General features: G+C 37.7%; 1 protein-coding gene and 1 long non-coding RNA gene across 2 annotated transcripts in view; one reads left to right on the forward strand and one right to left on the reverse strand.

Moving 5' to 3' along the window:
- Positions 1-584: 584 nt before the first annotated feature.
- LOC134175925 (uncharacterized) lies at positions 585-19694 on the reverse strand. Its single transcript, XR_009969199.1, has 4 exons — positions 19597-19694; positions 18022-18204; positions 15590-15658; positions 585-633 (listed from the first exon to the last, which is right to left on the reverse strand). It is a non-coding gene; the product is annotated as an uncharacterized LOC134175925 (long non-coding RNA).
- SULF2 (sulfatase 2) overlaps positions 19690-19804 on the forward strand; it is a 148088-nt gene continuing 147973 nt past the window's right edge. Inside the window, exon 1 of the mRNA XM_062642376.1 lies at positions 19690-19787. The gene's annotated coding sequence lies outside the window, so the exon portion shown is untranslated. The remainder of the gene's footprint in view (positions 19788-19804) is intronic.

Below are 19804 nucleotides of genomic sequence, written 5' to 3' on the forward strand. Positions count from 1 at the left end.
TAAACATCCTGGTCCTCTATGCTGTTCAAAGTCATTTGTGATTTGCTCTGGAAAAAAAACCACAAACTCTGATTTAAAGTTGTTGTCATCACTCAGCACCACAAGAAATGGCTCCAAGAGTCGACCTAATGAATAACGTGCAAATATGCTTTCTGCATAACTGGAATGTTGCAGATCTGAAGAAGAATTAATATAAAAGTCCAGTATGAAACAGCTGCTGGTACCCACCAGTATCTCTTGGCATCCTCCCCATCTCACTGTATATGTACTGTTGCCTTTGAACAAATCACTTACTGTTGTCCGTCAACAGAAGACCTTTAATAAACTAGAGCTAACAAGGACTAAGTGTGCATGAATCCTTTATGCCATCTAAAATGGACTTCAGGAAAACCAAAAAAGAAGTGCAGCATTAAATATGCTTTTCCCATCTTTCAAACTTATTCACTTGACTCCCCATAGCTCAGCAATCCAAGATCTCTAGAGGTAATTCTGAATATCTGTGACATGTACTTCTCTAAGTAAATCCTGATTCGTGACCCCAAGACCAAATATATTGTGTGCCTAACAAGAATTGCACCATTTACCTTTAAAGGTCCCTGGCCATAATCCATTTATAATGTGTTTTACTTATACCTAAAGAAATCAAAACATCTCCATAAGAAGATGCAGGCTTTGTTTCTCCTGTTAACTACTGATACACTGAATATTTAAAGAAGTAAAATGTAGAACAATAAAGCCAGTATTCAGTTCCTGACTCTGACACAGAGATCTAGCTGGTTGCTTGCCAACTTGCTTGAATCACATGGCACTCTCTTAAATTATTTCATGTGCCCTAATTTTTGTTGCCCTTATTTACTGAGATAACACATTAATTTGGGTAGGGTCTTTGCTCACCAGCTGTTCACAATGAGTCTAGCACAGCAGAGTCATAGCATTCTGAGGTACAACATATCATTATGCTACTCTAATACTGTATTTCCTGTGTGGAAGACTGTAAAAGCCACCACCATATTAGTTTAAAACCAGTATGTACAACTTAACAAATAATTTATCAGGCTTTTATGCACATTGACTACTATATCTTCCAGTCACTTTTGTAGCATGCAGGTACCTTTTTAATTTTCTTTCCATTTTCGTATTGCAGTTAGAAACAACTTACAGGCTCAGCTGGACATAGCAAGTATAACCCATCACTTGTAGATCACCTGTAGAACACAGTGGTTTAGTTGCAAATGCAAATCTTCCTGAGCTGGAGTAGCACTCACCATCTACTTTCCAAAGCACCACCCCAAGTAAATGGGGTTATCTTTCCAGACATCAAAGCTAGAGCCACAGCTGAAGCAGGTCCTTAGCACCAACAGACAGATTTGCTCAAACTTTAATTAAGGATCTCACATTTAAGAAATAATTTGCTCAGTGATACAATACATTTTAAATTCAGACTGCATATCTGATTTTGATACACAATAATTGCAAGACTTTCTATAATTTCCATGTTCCTCTCAAACACTGAAAATGTCAGACAAATGGAGAATGAATGCTTTGGTTATGAATAGAAATCTGAAAGGCTACATAATCAGCAGCCTTAATGATGACAACCATACCCTTTGGGAATCAAAACCAGAGCTCCTATACATACCCTTGTCATTTTTCCAAGCAAAAATCGGAGTCTGTGGTTTAAACAGCAACATTCCCTAGAGGATACTTACATGAAACAGAAATCACAGGCATCCTAAAGGGAAAAGAGAATAGTGCAGTAACTTTGGTAATCACACACAGACTGATGCAGTAAGTAGATGCTGCTCACTCATTTACTTCACAGTAGAGGGTAGTTTGGATTGACAGAATACTGCAAGAATCTTGGCATTATATTGCTTCTTTGATGGCATGATATTGCCAATTGGTTTTGTAGCTGAGGGAAAAAACAGCAGAAAGGCTTAATTTTGCAGCTATGTGTATCATAGCAGAAAATCAATTGCCAGGGTAGAAGGTAAGTGTATGACTAGAAAGACATGGACAAAGCAGCAAAGAACAGAGGAGGAGTCATGCCCCAAACCATAATGCCAGAGCCCTGAAACAAGCAGAAAGAATGATGAAGGAGTAAGGAATGACTTTTGGAAAGGTTCTGCATCCAACACAGCTTCTGCCTGTGGCCATACCAGTGACACAGAGCTGAGGTACAAGGGAAAGGAGGAGAATGCCTAAATTCCTTTAGTGCAACAGCACAAAGGCTCCTCATGGTTTCTGAGCAAAGGACATGTTGAGATGAGGAGATCTGATACTAACTGCCATGAGCACTGGGAACTTCTGAAACATTGTCTAGCTCAGAGGTAGATCAGATTGCTATAGATCTACTAACTACTGGCTGCTCCTGCTTTTGCTTCGAGATATGTTGACTTCAGACTGGCCAGAATCTGGACCTAATGATATTTGAATTGTCAGTCTCCAGTTATATCTTCTTTTCAATGTCCAAAAAGATGTAATGAAGAAAAGTAATCATCAGGGAAACATTCATAAATGAGTTATCAAGACAAAGAAATAAGGGTACAATTATACAGGGCCCAGCATATGTCATAAAATGTGTGTTCACGGAACACTTCCGACTTCAGCTTTTCTTAACAGAAAAGGGAATGTCAAAACCGGAAGTCTTCTCAAAAATGCACTGTCTGATTCAAAGAGTTCAAATAAGTATATATAAAAAATTCATGTATGCATAATTTACATGTATCTTTTTATAGTTGCACATATTACCTCTATCTTAGTAAAATCTCGAAATTTTTAATAGGATGAAAATTGTGGCTTCATTATACGTACCAGGCAATATAAAGGGGAAAAAAACAGTATGTGTTGGAATTTTCACAACACTGTGCATCAATTCCCTCACACTTCTTAAATCAATACTGAGAACATTACTTGAATCCTGTGAGGAAAACTATCTTTAGTTTCAGAACAAAATGCCTTCCTGAATGTATGTCACTGTAATATAATGCATGACTCTGCAGAAATGCTTCAATGAGCTTAGGTGCCAAAGCTAGCAACATTGCACTCCATACAGATTAATTACCTCTGCTGAAAAGCTGGGAAAATATCTGGTTTGTCTAATATCAGCTAAATGTGACAGCAGTCTTTAATATGTTAACTATTTCCAGACATAGCAAGTGAAAACTCCAGGCACTGAGCAGGGAGAATATCATAAAGTACATAGGTGCCATCGCTTCATTGCAGTAAAGAAGCAAATGATGTATGTAAAATGTAAAATTAATTGGTTTTAGCAGTAACATAGATTTCTTCAGAGTTTGAGCTGTGCTGTATAAGCCGACAGAGCAAATCTAGTGTACAACAGCAAATCTAGTGTACAACAGCATAAAAGAGTCTGCTACTTCAGGATATTTTGAAAGCCTGTAAACTATAAAGACTATAAGCTAAAAGTAAAAATCTTTAAGAAAATCCAAAAAACAACATAGTCCTTTTGACAGCCCTGCTGACTCTGGCAGCTGAAGCTCTGCCCACATAATGAAAACAATAAACTTGTGCATCACTTTCAGATGCTGCACATTTTCAAATTGCTTAACATAATGGATGTGCCACTGACACAGTGAAAATGCCTTCAACAATGAAGGACGAGTTACTGCTGTTTTTTGAATGATGAGAACTAACAGCAGCTAATGTATGAGGTATAGAACTATAGAATCTTTTCCCATCTATTTAGGAGAAAGCAAGGATAAGGTATTCCAACAGCTGCATCTCGGCCACTGAAACCCTAAGAGGCAGATAATACGAGCACTCAATTTGAGTAGGATAAAATATTTAACTGCATTGGCTAATATTTATCAGTTAACAGCAAACTCCAAGCAGTTCTTCAAAGCTTACTCTTCTGATCATACATCATAACAAACTAAGCTGTAGTATCCAGCATAGCTTGAAAGTATTAGCCTGAGTTTTACAATTTACCTATTGAGTTAGGGAATATACTGCCCAATATACTACATACATACACAGTATTGTCTATTAACTTTATTATAAATGCAAATGTTAAAGACACTAAACCCTCACCTGCAGAGGCAGCCATACATATTCCTTTTTTCTATTTTTTGGCTACAGTTTTCAATGGGATTCAACAACATACAATACAATAGGACAAATATCAGCACTCACAAGGATCATTCCAAACGGCTGAATGACATCCATCAAAAAAAACTGACTTTTTTTGGCACACAGGTTTCTGGGAGACACCTGCCGGTAGGCAATATAGATTTTGTGGCAATACATGAGCAAGAAACCTTTGAGTATGGGTAAATAGGCAGAAGTTTCATTTTCTTTGAAATAAAAAATTGAAGCAGTAAAGGAGATGCTGCAATTGGGAGAGTGATGGGATCCTACTGCAAATGTATTCTACAGGATAGTATCTTACAGTAACTCAGATTTTTTGAAAGGCAGCAGAAACCAGCAAAATTGAGGGAAGGGATGGGTGGAGAGATGTTGCCCACTCATTATAAAGCAAGAAGCAACAATACTCAGATTTTTAGCAGAGCTGGAGCTTGGCATGCCAGGTCTTTAGTTGTCATCAGCCAAGATCTAGTTTCTTCTTGCCTTAAACTATACTGTTGCAATCTTGAGTTCTATGCTCTGGGCCATGTAAAGTTATAAACAGGATACTACTATTGAGGGTTTGGGTTGCTTTTTTTGCTGGTAGATACAGGTTATGATCCATCTTTCCACTTTTCACATAAAGATGCATAGATAAAAAAAAATCAAATTCATCCCATTATCTGAGCAGAATGGTATGCAGCTGGTGTTATGCTGATTATTACACAGGCTCGTAACAGCAAGAGATTCATGGTCCAAAAAGATAACAATCAAATAGAGAAATTAACAAGATGGTTTGAGTATGTGGCAACTTACTCAGGTGTCGGGCCAAATTGGAAGATCCAGTCATGAAGTTCCCAAGTTTTTATTTTCAACACTATAAAGCATCTTCAGCCTAAAGTCTGACATTCTTTTATGGCAGCGATCCAAAATGCTACAGTTTAATTTCTGAGAACTGCACACATCTGGGATGACTGCTGGAACATATTGCCATGATTTGAGGGGAATGGGAGACAAAGAGGTTAGATCTGAAGGATTTGATTTAAAGGCAAGTGAAAGGAATTAGGAGTAAACAACAGTTCAAGGATAATAATTCATGTTTCTTTGCAATACTGCTTAAACTTACTATGTTATAAACCATAATTTTAGTCATAATATTTCTGCTAATGTTAGGAAAGTGTTAAATTGTAATTTAATGTTATAAACGGAAGTAAATCATCTGACATAAAAAAAAAATTCTCAAAGAATAATGCTACAGAAAATGGATCCTTTGAAATAAATTCCAGAAGAGTTTCATGCTGCACAACATCATGTCTGGCAATTTCTTTCTAGACATTTACCCATCTTCCCAATATGATTCAGATCCTAACGTTCCTTTTATGTTAGAAAATGTGCTTACAGCCTCCTTTTCCCCAAGTTAAACTCTCTTTTTTTTTGCATTTTGAAGTTAATTTCAAACCTTAGATTGATAAATGCTTCTGCACTAAGTCAGTAGAACGGCAACAACAAAGCCTACAATTACACCATGCTTACTTGATCTCCTTATTTGCTAGAAAAACAGCAAATCTCAGCACATTTTTAAAGAAATTTGAAAAAGTCACAAATACGATCAAATAAACCTGAAAGCTGTTCAGCATTCATCATCATCCCCATCCTTTGATGTTTTCATGCAAAGGTATAAAGTCTCATTTCTCAAAATCTTTTCCAGCACAGTGATGTCATCCACTCGTGCTGTAGCTCTTCCACTGCATTTGCTGCTTTTTAAACTTACACAGAGGTTTTGACACAAGGATATTCACACATCCTGCACACACAAGATCCCACTTGTGCTTTGTATTGTTCCGTTATGAAGTTGGTGCATAATTTACAAACTAACATTTTAAATCTAAATATTTGGAGAAACTGAAAATCTATCTTGGACTTGTCTGGGACAAACACATCAAATAATTACACATATGCCAAATAAAAACTGATATTTGATCAGCAAATAAATACTCCTGCACTCTTCTGTATGAAACATACCAAATATATACTTTCATTGCAGATTTTTAAGAACTGCATTTATGATTCTATTTAAACATGCTTTTTTGGAAACGGGTTCATATTCCCTATACAAAATCCAGTTAACATACATGGTGTCTGCTCAGCAATGTTTTGGCCATTGTGAGCACTGAAGTTCAGTAAGCTCTACCTATATCCCTGACAGACACTTTTCTTCCTTTGAAACCCAACACAAGAAGAGCAGAGGTAGCTTGGTTCAGCTCTTTATGATACAGTCATTTTCCTGTTAGCTTGTTTCCCATGGATTGCCAAATAGTAATAATCATCGATGCAACCAGCTTGGGTCTAACTGATTTGCTCCTACAGCCTCATATGAGCTATTCCACATCTCATTCCCAACCTCTTGACCTATATACTGGGAATTTTTTTTTAATCCAACACAGATGATCTGTAGCTAGTATTAATCCAAAAATTCAATCTCTCCCTTTCATTTTCATTTCTTCTCAATCGAACGGCTCTGCAAAGGGAATATAACAGGTTTCTAGCTGTGTAATTGTGAAGAATAATACAGAGACTGTAAAAACGTGACACAGATGAAAGGCACAGTGAAGTTACCCTTCTGGGTCCATTAGACAACATTTTAAACTATTTTAATCACAAAGTGGACTATTTGACTGGAATGTTAATGACAAATGTTTTAATGGATTGGGACATTTAAAATAATCTTAAAACTACAGATACATCTTTAATTCAAAAGACTGGCAGGAGATATTAAACGGTAGGTCATGTCTTTATGTGAAAGACTGAAGACAGTATAAATAACCCTTATCATTACCCATCTTTTCCTACAGGTTTCTGAATGTTTTGACCTATTAATTAGAAGTTTATCTGTGCCCACAATTAGTATGTAGTGATTTTTAAATTTCGGACCAGTAAAAAAAAAAACCAAACTATAAACATCTGTAGTGAACACTAAGAAGACTTGATTAAGCAGCTGGAGATGGGCTGTGTTAGCTTTAGGCAGGGTTACAAGGACTTCCACTCTGCATACAGCAGTGTCCAGGATAATGTCAGAGTATGTTTGCTCCTGTACTTGGAAATAATTATCAATATTCTAAACCACTATGTCCAGGAAGTCCAAATTTCTTGCTTTTTTAAATGAGTATTTCTATACACGAGCACTCCTTTTTCCTGCCCTACAGCTCTGTTACAAAATGATTCTAGACTGATATCTGTACAAGATTTTCATCTTCCACAACACCCAGATTTGGTCCTTGGCACTTTGGGTTTCAGTTGACATGCCATGAAGGATAAGATGCTTCAGGGATTGGTAAGAAGTGAAAAATTTTTCACTTCTGTTACCAGAATACATAAAAGCCCAAATCATAAGCAATAACATTAGCAGTATCCATGTTAAGGTGGAATAGAAAAAAAACCCAACCTACAACATAGATCAGGAAAAGCTATGTTGTATAAATAGAGCTACACCAACATCCAGGAGATGAGAATCTGGCCCTAATATCTCATAGTGTAATATGTCACAACCTTTCGACCTTTCACAGTAGATACATCTGCACAACAAATCAGTTTATGCATGTTACAATGTAATAACATCATAAGATATTTATAGAACATAAGACACTATTATGCAAGTCCATTCTCAGCAGTATGGCCAGACTGGCCATCAGGGAGCAAGAAGTGTAATTAGACAGCTCAGCTGGGGATACTGAAAAATTAGTGGTAAACCACTAACCTGCAAGCTAGGATAGAGTAATGCCACAGGCTCAACTCTGAAAGAAAAAGCTGATAATTCCAAGTGAAATAATTTCAACTGAAATTTACCTATACCATACCTCTACTGACCACCTTTAGCACCAGTGCTGCTGCAATACCAATGCTGTACCATCAAGAAAATTCTTAGTGTGGTTCCAATACACTGATGCAGTCACTGCTGAACAGCCCCATGGAGGTGAAGTGGCTTTTAGTATGGTGGCTGAGTGACCACCAGGATGGTGATCACTCAGCAAACAGCCTGGAACCCATTTAAAATGTGGGTTTTTTTGAGAACTGTATCAGTTTAGTAAATCAATGTTGTTCAGAAAAGTGGTCTAATTTGGGGGTCATCTAAAGTTAGGAATTCTCTCCACTGCTACCTCCCTGCTGGAGGGGCACAGGTTTACAGTTACAGAGAAGACACCTTTCACAACACCTGATGCTTGAAAATGCCACCTCCAAAATGTCTTCTGAATCTCAGAATCTCAGTGACAAACACTGAAATTCTCAAACATGTTACCTGAATTTTCTCAGAAGAAACTTACCCAGTTTCTTCACAGTAATAGTGAAACATTTACATAAATGAAGAAACAGCTCTTCACGAATAGAAATTATAAATACTCTGATGAAATTTAACCTATTAAATGCTGCAGAATCACAACTCTGCTGAAAGAATCATTTTATATGCACAGCATATAAATACAGCCACAGAACAGTCCACCTGCACGTACTCAGGTTGACTGTCACTGGTAAAATACAAGTGCTCAATGTTTGCCAGATTCAAAATATCAAAGAAGCTTCTAACAAAACCATGTGTATTACAAGAAAACAAACAATTGAGTTCTCTATGTCAAAACAGGAAGCAATTATAATGGATAAATTACATACTATTATGTAAGTGGTTGTTGCAGTCTCTGACATGTTATCTGTTGTAACGATGACACCTTTCACGTGTATCATAGTAAACTCTAATGTGCTTTCAGCTCCTTACATAAGGTATTAATAAGACAAGTGAAAGCTTTGGTACTTACATTTTTCAAACAAAGCTGTCTGGTTTTTGACAGTTTTATGTGATTCTGGATCATATATCTAACCTAAAGATTTTAACATGATTATTTTGTATCTTTGTGTACTCAGATACCATGTTATGGGTTCAAAGTGAAGGAATTTGTATTTGTCACTAATTCTCTACTTAAAAAAAAACACCAAACCAACAAACCAAACTTACTTACTCTTCATTGTGTCTGAATCAACATTTTGTAATAAACTACAGTTATTATGAATAAAATATTAAGATGGATAGGGCTTGGAAAAGGAACTGTAAGCAAATTTCTACCTGGAATCAGTATGAGTTTTCTTCACAGTAAAGCACATAGGGGACAAATAATTCTTCACAAAAAGAAATTATAAATACTCTAAAGAAATTTAACTTATTACAGGCTGCAAAATCACAACTCTGCTGAAAGAGTCCTTTTATACACACAGCATATAAGTACAGGCTTAGGACATATGCACAGGGAGGACATGAGCCATGAAGACTCAGACCTACTTAAAAAAAAAGAGTGCAGGTCTCCATGTTTCTACGTGAGGTTCGATTTTGAAGGACAATATTCCAGATCTCTTTCTTAATACCTGTTGGTACAGATTGAAGCCAAGGTGGCTGGAAGCCAGCTCTACCTCATCTAGGGATTCCCTCTTGCAGGAGAAGTTTCAGCTGCCAACTCAGGAAAGCTTTATAGATCCTTTTAGGGCAAGGAAGCCAGCACAGAATCCAGGCTATGCCTTAATATTCTTTTGTCCTACCAAGTCAATTTTATGCCAGTTAGTACAAGTAGAAGAACTTTGCCAAAAAAACAGGCTACTAAAAGATTGAGTCCCATAATCAGCAATTTATCTGAAGCTTAATTTTCCACTACAGATTCAATATAAGCAGAAATGTTATTGTTTCGCTTTTCATTCAGTTTGCAGTGACCTTGTGAAAATGTAGGTGATGGTAGGAAAGGAATAAGCAAACTTCGAGATTCTATTTCTTTTAATAGACTTTTTTATTTTTTGTCTCCTCAATTTGTATTTTGCTGTTTGTCCTCACATGCCATTCTTTTCATACTGAATTTTGTACTCTATGATTTTTCACTGTCTCTCAAACCAACAGGCGCCTAGTAAGGTTAGAATGAATGTGAGTAAAATGGAACACACAATGTCCAAATAAAACCACTGCAACTCAGGTGTACTCCAGAAGAAACTGTGCCTAAGCTCTTTTAAAGCATCAGAAAGTGATGTCTCCAGGGAAGACCTAAAGGATTCTGATGATTCATCCACAAGTGGATTTCTCTGATTATGATGATAGCCTATGTATTTACTGGTTTTACTGCAGCACAAATTTGTGAACAACAAAGGGATCTTCTCACATACTGGGGATAAACAAAAACTTGGGGAGGCAAGAGAAAGAAGTTAAAAACCCATGCAAAATTTTATTTTTCTAAAACAGACCATACACGAGTTTTGCAGAAGATCTCAGCTGTATTTAGTACAACTGGGATTTCTCCTTTAACCTTATTTGAGCTATAAAGAACCTTACTTTATTATAAGGAATAAAAAAGATGGAAATTAAAGAAATAAAGCTTGTATTGGGTTGACCATGTCTTAAATGTCATGGCAAAATTGAGGAAAAGCCCCTAGGAGATTTTTGGCAGTTATACTGAGCCTTCTGTTACTCTCAAAAGACTGTGTGCGGATAAATACATAAATCACAAAGCTGCAAATAAGAGAGGAACTGGAAGAGAAGACATACGAACTCTGGAGTGAAGGGGACTTAAACTCAACAGTCAGTACTGCTGTCTGTGTTGCTCTGTTCCAGAAAATACAAAATGTCATCTGCCAAAACTTTATGATTATGCTTCAAATATATTACCGTTTATTAACCAACATCAGAAGTGCATACCATGTGTTGCACAAAAAAAAAACAGAGGGACTGACTTTTACCTTCATTCTTCAAATAATAAGAGAGAGTAATCTAAAAATGCATATGCAACCAGGTATAATCCATATTTTGTGGATTTACAACCAGGTCATCTGACCACAGTTCTTAGAAACGCCACTGCAGCCGCACTGAATGAAGTTGATAAAAATGGAGAGCTGACTTTGGAGTTTTACAATCAAACATAAGGAACTACAGAATAGGTGATTTATTTATATATGCCTATTCTTTTTTGTCTTGTCCATGGCAGCTTTTGCCTGTTGCAATCACAAAGGGAGAAACATAACACATGCAACTAAAAAGAATGTAATATAATTTATAAGCAATTCTCCTTCATGTTCAGTTCTCTCATACATTGTGCTAAGAAATAGGTCAAATAAATATATAACCAGTGTGCTCAGGCAGTGGCATGAAAGTTCAAATGACAACCAGCTCTCAGCAGGAATAAAATACAAAATGGACTGGGAATTTTATTTTTAATGATATTTTCCTACATGCAATTTTCCTGCAAAATTATCTGTCACAAAGGAAAACGTTTCATTTAGGAAGCGTATGATTTATTGTTTCTGCTAAAAAAAATGCAAGAAAGAATCACAAACATGTCCCAACTCATAAAAATCAAACCCAGAAATGAATCCACTCACTCAATGGCAGGGATGAATTTGAATTTTCTTTCTCAGTCCTCAGTGCTTTAGATAAAGTTGCTCTTTGCAATCCTTTGCACTGCATTTGTTGTGTTCTACAATTCAGCAGCTAAAATGCCATGATTTATGTATTTTAGGGCCAAACTTGAATGCGTGCATTACAAAGCTCCAGTCTCACGAGGGCTCAGTTCTCATACAGATTTAGGTTATTTTCTGCAGTTCTACCATTACAGTATAGAAATAAAAATTATCATAAATAATTATCAATCTTTAAGTTTACGTTCTGTCTGTAAAGATCATGAGCCCTACAGCTGCTGTGCTAGGCATATTAAAGTAGCTTTTGGCAAGAGAAGAATGCTATTTGGTATACAGCGTGACACCATATACTGAAAAAGGATCCTATCTGGTAAAATCTGTTTGATAAAGATTTCTGTTCTAATGGATTTTCCAGACAAAACTTTGATCCTTTTGAAAAAACCAAAACACATTTTTTCACTCTGGGAAATTCCAACCTACTTTGGTATGATTTCATCTGAGGGAGGAATGGGTTAAAAGCCAAACAATGGCCTGGGCATTTATCCCACAATGTAGTTTCTTTCATAAGAACCATATAATGAAAGCCTCTGGGTGGGATTCTCATTTGCTGCTCCTGCTTCCTAGAAGCTGCACAGTTTAGTCCCTTCCCCCTTCATATACACATTCAGATTACTTTGCTCTGCCAGTACAAAATAAAAAGACAAAACCTGAGGATTTGTACAATTAGAGGTTGCAACATCTGATGTCACTGACACGGAAGCAGAAATTTCTTTAAGCAGAATTTCTTTATGTAACAAGAAAACTTTTGAAATAGTTTATTATTTCTGATGCTTTATATCAACATTCCAAGCAGCAGGAAGAACACAGCATAGCACTGTACACTTGCTTTCTACCTAAAGAAAGAGTATGTGTAAAAACGATGTGTTATTGTGATGTCTCATTTGTGCCAAACACCTGTTCTATGGTTTGCAATCCAACTTCTATCTAAAGCTGTTTTACTTCAGCCCAAAACTTGCCCATCCTTCCATAGAAGACACGTTTACACAAACACATATTGTCCCAGAAAAACTGTTACCTATATCCAAGTTTACAACATAAAGACAGTATATATAAGTATTCATTCAGTGCATGTATTTGAGAAGAGTAAAATCCAAAAGAAATGTTGCTGTTGCATATATTCTCTGTTTCCTAGCATAAGCAAATACCTTCAAGTTAACAACCCTTGAGACCCTAGAGATTCCAAATATGGCTTTATACATATTGAGATGTATCTCATACATGGAGGTCTGGTTTGAGTCCAGATATTAAGTCAAAAAATCAAAATAGCAGTTCTGTTAGAGATTTTTAAGTAGTAAAGGCTAGCAGCTAAATGCACGTGTGACTGCATGTTCCAAAGGTCAGGGAGGGTTTGATTTTAAGGTTCAACTCATAGAAATACACATGGCATACATAAGTAAGATACTGCCTAACAGTATCTGTGGTATTTAACAGTTATCACAGGAGAGACAGTGGTAACCAGTGAAGCTTGGATGATTTGCTGTATAACCAGAAAACCTAGATGCCAGAAGATCAAGTTAAGCTGTCACAACAGTTCCTGTTTTTCTTAATATCTACGAATGTGTGGCCTAGCCTATAGCCAAGCTGTTTCTGATATTTTAGATCTCAAACAGGAAGGAAATGTTTAGATACAGCTTGTGAATTAAATTGTGTGCTTGCTGATGGTGAAGCGCAAAACTCAGAGCTCACTTAAAATCTTAAAAGTGTACATACTTTTCTGTCCTTCATATGTAAATAACAGATCCACTGGTTAATATACAAGTATACCTGCAGTAGCACTGCATATATGAAACACAACTTCCAGATATCATAAGAAAAAATTCCCAGAGATAACTGTGTTCAATTCTTCAAGCATTTTTGGGACTGCAGAAATTGCAGCTTTGTTGATCTGAATTACTTTAAAAATGTACAAATGATAGGAAAGAACCATGAACTGTAACCAAAAACAATGCCACATGCACATTCAGCCCATACCAAATGTCAGGATTAGATCTATGCATAAATCTGTATATACAAGTGAGTAATTTCACAGATTCCCTGTGTTCTTAGTCTCATATTTAATTTGCCTTGTTCAAAATGAAATCATCAATCATGAGACCTGTAGCATATTTTATGGAATTATTTGATCTTTTCCATTAGAAATACAATGAAAGCGTGTCACTTCCATACAAACTGCATATGTATGCGCAGGCATGATCTATTGGTATAATCGCAACTTTCTGACTTTGGTGAAATTGCAAAGCTTCATTAGAAAGGAAGAGACAGAGAAACCTGGCAGTTCTCAGATCTTTAGGGGGTCATTTATTGTTGTAATAAATTTCATTTTTCCATCTGAAGGGTAGCATCTAAACACTGTAATAGAGTAATATTGAGGTATTTATTTTACCTTGTTTTTCCTCAGCTAGCAAGGGAGTGTTTTTCAGCTTGGCAGGCAGCCAGCCATTTCCCAGTAAATAATGTGAACCCTGTCCTGCAGTGTAAAGCTGTACATCTTTTCAAAAATGTTCAGTCCCCTGCTAGAGTCCAAGGAATCTTTGCTTACAAAGTGTGTCTGCAGAAGCTTCTACAGCAAGCAACTTGGCAGAGATCTCTAAACTATATAAAGTTCTTCCTCCCTCTGTCAATTTTTCCCTGCTGAAATGACTTTATGTATTCATACTCCTTAGGAGGCTTTCCCTCAACATACTGGAGATAGGAAAAAAAACCACCTCTTATAGTCTACCTAAGGTGTCTAAGGGTCTGTCTTCCACCCAAACCCTAAAAAAACCTGTTCTGTAATGTCTAGTGCCAGATCCAGTACTCTATCAAAGCAGACATGCAATGCATGCAACTGCTTAGACAGCATCATTGGCAGGGCTCCACTGTAACTATGTATACTTGAAGTACATAATGAGTGCACTATGTATTTCAAATTAAGAAATTTGGCTCAGTTGCCAGTAGCTAGTGTAAACAGCCTCTTAAAATGGTAACTTTTGTATATGTATCATTCAGCTCAGTCAGGCTATCAGCTGACAAAGGCAGGATCACTGTGCCAGTCCCATTCTTACCTGAAGTAAAGGCAGTCAGTACAAGTGAATCCAGGCAGGTGTATCTTGATGAACTGGACTGAAAAGGGAAACTCCTCATTACAAACAGATTGTAACTAAAAATAAATCCATTTTATGTTAAATGTAGAAACCAATACAATAAGTTTTGCTTTTGCGCACATGGAAAGTCAGAAAAGAGAAGTAATTTGTGAGCGTGTGAGTAGCAGAAGGACCTTCATGACTGTGATGCTTGTGTTAGCACAGTAGCCTGCCTTTATGTGTAACACATAAAAGAGGAAACCTAACTTGTGGAAAGAGATAACGAGGCTTTTTTTTACCTCTGTGTGTCATCTGGCACCTCAAGAAAGGAAAAGATTTACAGCCACTGTTAACCATGTTCCTTGTAGCCACCCTAACAGCACGCCTTCAGCACGCCTTCTGCAGCTATCGCTCCAGCACTGCCCCTCTGCACGTGCTCACTCACGCAACCAGCAGCACAGTTCAGGCTTTAAAAGCCGTAACAAAGCCCAACTGTTTAGTGGGAGGGTTGCATGCTTACCCAGAACTGAACACAGAACACATTAATTAAGCAATGGTTGCAAAGCTCTTTGAAACAAAAAAGTGCTCTAGATGCTACAGGTCGTTATTGCTAAACACTTCCCTGTTAGCATAGGAGTTATAATGCATTTCTCTTAAGGTTCCAAGTAAGGGCATAGGAAATGTGAGACTGCAGTTACCACTTACCACATCAATCAAAGAAAAAGAAAAAGCACTCAGTTCTGATAGCTGTCTATACATAGAAATACAAATCTTGGAGTCAGATACACAACTGTCTTATCTTCTGAAGTTTAGACAGCCATTTCTTTATGTACTACTTGTACCTTTTGTTGCTACTATTGTTTTTATTTTTTATCCCTTCTCCTAACAGATACAGTTGTTTGCCAGCAGAAGACATGGCCAGTGAGGTAAGAACAGAACATTTCACTTACCATCCTCTGGCATTTTCAGTGGTTAGCAGCATGCATCCATCCACAGTTTTTTCTTAGTAGTGTCAGCACCTAAAGGGACATTCCGAGAGGTTTCGGTTCTGCAGCTTCTGAGATTAATTTGTTTGTTTAGGTAAATATACTACAGTGTCTAAATCTAGGCTAAGTCTTGCAAGATTTGAAATAGCACATTCATTTTCATAACAGATCCTGAGTCATGACTGGCACATAACCAAAATAAAACAAACCCCAGCTTTTGACAGTTTATAAAAAGTGGCAACATTCCCACAAATCTGCTTTGTCTTTATAACAAAGCAATTTCTTTATGACTAAGGCTCTAAGGTATGTTTCTGATTAGTTCATTCAATCCTGAGTGGGTTGTTTTTTTTTTTCCACTGGGACCTTAATATATTTCACATGGAAAAAAAGAAGAGGGTGTGTTTAAAATTCAAACTTTGCCTTTGCACTCACATGCTGAGCTCCACTTTTATGGTTTTGGCTGGTTCACCTAAGAGAATAACCTGCTACAAGATCTGGAACTAAATCAGTGACCCAAGTCTGCACTATGTGGATTTTAGGGCTTGCTTTTGCGTTCACGCTATTTAATTACTGATGCTATTAATGTAACTTGATATATCTTTATTTGGAAAAGGGCAGTTGGCAAGCACAATCAGATGTGTTGAACTGATTAAGGTTAATGGATCTCCTAAGACATTAGGGATTTAAAATATTTGATTATTTCAGCTAATGCATATCCGCATTTTTAACTCTGCTCAAAGCATCATTGATGCATTTTGCTCAACTTTGCGTAAAGATGTAAGAAGAAAGTTACAGGGTGACTATATGTAACACACACACACACAATCTCTTGTTGGATGTGACTTGAAAGCAGCCACCAAAACCAACGTTCTTAATGCAAACACGTAGTGTGGGAATGGCCAGAGATGATGTTTTCTGAGCTTCTGAGGTGATGAACACCTGCTGCACATGGAAACCACACCAACATAGTTTGTTAATTGTTTTCTTGGAGGTACCAGACTCTAGTATCTTTGAACTATTATAATTAAGTGCTACAATCTTTCTTCAGAAAACATAAAGCTTTTCAGGGATAGTTCTCTTTATTGTGACCTCTGTGGAAAACTGTTCCTTCTCCCCGAATTTGGTCTCCTGAACTGTAATTGCTTGCAGCTTTATCTCTGCACACACTGCTAATGCACTGCCTCAACAATTAGACAAATAGGGACTTCCATACAGGATCTTTGATGGTTTTAAGATGTTTGCTATGATATTTGACAAAAAATACTGCCTAGTTGTTAAACCTCATTTAAGCAATATAGACCTACAATTATATTCTGCTTAGAGTGCAGCAGAAAATACTGCATTCATAGAATAATAGAGTGGTTTGGCTTAGAAGGGACCTTAAAGATCATGTAATTCCAACCCCTCTGCCATGGGCAGGGACACCTTCAACTAGACCAGGTTGCTTGAAGCCACATCCAACCCGGCCTTGAACACTTCTGGCTTTGGGGCAGCCACAGCTTCTTGGGACAATCTGTACCAGCGCCTCATCACCCTCCCAGTAAAAAAATTTCTTTATATCTAAATGTACACTCCTTCAGTCTAAAGCCCCTCACCCAGCTGCCCACCCCACCACCTCCATCCTATGCCTACAAGCCGTTGTGAAAAGTCTCACTCTGGGTTTCTTATTGGTCCCTTTAGGCACTGGAACCTACTTTAAAGTCTCCCCGGAGCCTTCTCCAGGCTGAACAAGCCCACCTCTCTCAGGACTGTAGGGGGGGTTCTCCCTAGAGCACAGTAGAGTGGGAGAATCCCCTCCCTTGACCTTCTGGTCCCGCTGCTGGTGAGGCAGCCCAGGATATGGTTCGCTTTCTGGATGGCAAGTGCACATTGCTGGATGTTACGATGATTAGATCCTTATATTCAAAGAGGTTACTTACTAGTTCATTTGGTACAGATAAATAAATTCCCAAAATATTATTACTAATAAAGTGCACTTCTTCAATTATGACTATCCCAGACGTCACAGATGAACAGAATGGTTCACAAAAGTGTTCAATGAATTCCCAAGGTCACATACTGAGATAGCAGGAAGTAAAACAAAAAATCCCTGAAGCGATGGCATGTTGTTGATCTGTTTGAATCTTGCTCTAATCACATCCATGATGTATGCAATACCGATGATGTATGAATGCAGAATTTATCATATTTTAACCTATACAAATAAGTAATTAGAACTGTAATGAAGCAGGGGAAAGAATGCTTATTTTAAAAAAGGTAGGTAACTGCCTTTGCAGTAATCATTTTGCTTATGAAATTAAACACTTCATAGAGAAACATTATTTTGAGGTTTAAGGCATAGGTTTTTATATTTAACAACAGTGCTTATCACTGCAGTGGACTGAGACACCACTTACCTGCACATGCTTTTGGATTCTGCCAAGATTTCTTGTACAAGTGGGTTATTTGTATTTTCACTGTTACAGAGGCCAGTTGTTCGCCTATAGACTGTTGTATTTCCAACCATTCTTTGACTTCTATATATGATGATGTGTGAAGCACTAAAATGAAGAGCATCCTTTTATGCAAATATTTGGCACCTAGAACAATTGGTTTAACACGTTAGATGGAATTTCTATGTATTAATAAAATCCATTATAGTAATAACATTCTTAGAGTACTAAAACAAAACCTTGCAGTAATGTTAGAAACAATATCTCACAAAATTATTATGACGAGCCTTGATTAGAATATCTATGGGAATAACTTTGGATTGAGAATAGCTTTATAAGATTAATGGAAGATTCACTAGTTAATTTGCCATTCTAGTAATTATGACTACATAGAAACCATTCCTTAAAAATATCTTGTAATGACAAATACTCCCTTCAGATTTATAGGCATCCCACATGCACACATAAGGGCAAAATTTCATCCGTCATGAGTCTTATAAGAAAAATCCAAAGAATTTGAGTATTTTTGAAACTTTTTTGTAATAAGACAAATCTCAGCTGCGTTGAGACCCTTTCATGCAAAGATAAAGCCTTCCTAGTGGGTAAGGGATGTATCTCATCTTCAAAAGTGTCTATTTGGAATAACACACTATCCTTTACAGGCCATTTTGTAACAGCATTGGAATGAAATACAGGTGGTTGACTTTATTCCCAGATATAATATTTTTTAATAATAAAAGGACCTTAATTCACTCACAAGATTATCCAGCTACAGATCAAACACATGTCAATGAGGAAAGACAACCTTAAAATCTGCACAATAATATATCTAAAATCCTGCATGTCCTGAAAATTGTATCTGGTCTGTACTCTGGTTTTAAAGCCATATAAAGCCATAATTTAATGACAGTGCTCTAGCGAGAAATAAGAATCTGACAGTTTCAAAAACTGACAGAAATTCATTTAGAACCTGCATTAACACCCACAACAAATGTACGTATTTTCCTTCCACAGAAAACTCTGATCATGCTTTTTTAATTTGAAAAGAGAAGTAAAACAGGAACTGTGGCTCTGGTTTTGGGGAAAGTTTATGCTTGCACTGCAAACATCTGAACGACCATCCTCTGATGTGGAGAGATAGGGACCCAGAGTAAGGGACCCTGTCCTCATGTTTGTGTAAAAACCTTCAAATTCTGAACGTGAAAGGTTAAAACTCAGAAATATTACACAGCGAGAGAGACTTTTGACTTCGGGAACGGCTTCTCCACAGGAGATGTCTCAGAAGTCTAAAAGCAGCAGATTTTAGCCCTGGTTTATGCCCACTGAGGCAGGATGAGGCCCGTATCTCCGCGCAATACCACCGCCCGCCTCCTGACATCCCATGTGGAGAGCCCTCTTTATTAAGTGGGAAGTACGCAAGTTTTATCAGGCCAGGACTTTATCCCCGCCAACCTGAGGAGGATTAGACCCCACATGCGCTCCCTGTTCCCGGACGGATCCCCCATTCCCATCCCCGTCCTTTCCCGCCTCGCTTCCCACCTGGCACTCCTAACGCGGGGCTGCCCGGGGCGGTGCCCAGCGCTCTTCGGGGCACCCCAAGTCGAGCTGCTCTTCCCTCGGCCCTCGGCGGGAGGGGGAGCCGCGGGTGCTGTGCAGGGGAAGGGCAGAGGGTGCGGAGAGGAGAGCGCTGAGGCGAGGGGCGCCAGCCCTGAGGGGGCGGCGATCCTGAGGTAAGTGGGGGCGGGAA

Source organism: Pezoporus occidentalis, unplaced genomic scaffold, assembly GCF_034315485.1.
Source record: "Pezoporus occidentalis ecotype Australia unplaced genomic scaffold, CSIRO_AGI_Poc_V1 ctg70, whole genome shotgun sequence".
NCBI classification, from domain to species: Eukaryota; Metazoa; Chordata; class Aves; order Psittaciformes; family Psittacidae; genus Pezoporus; species Pezoporus occidentalis.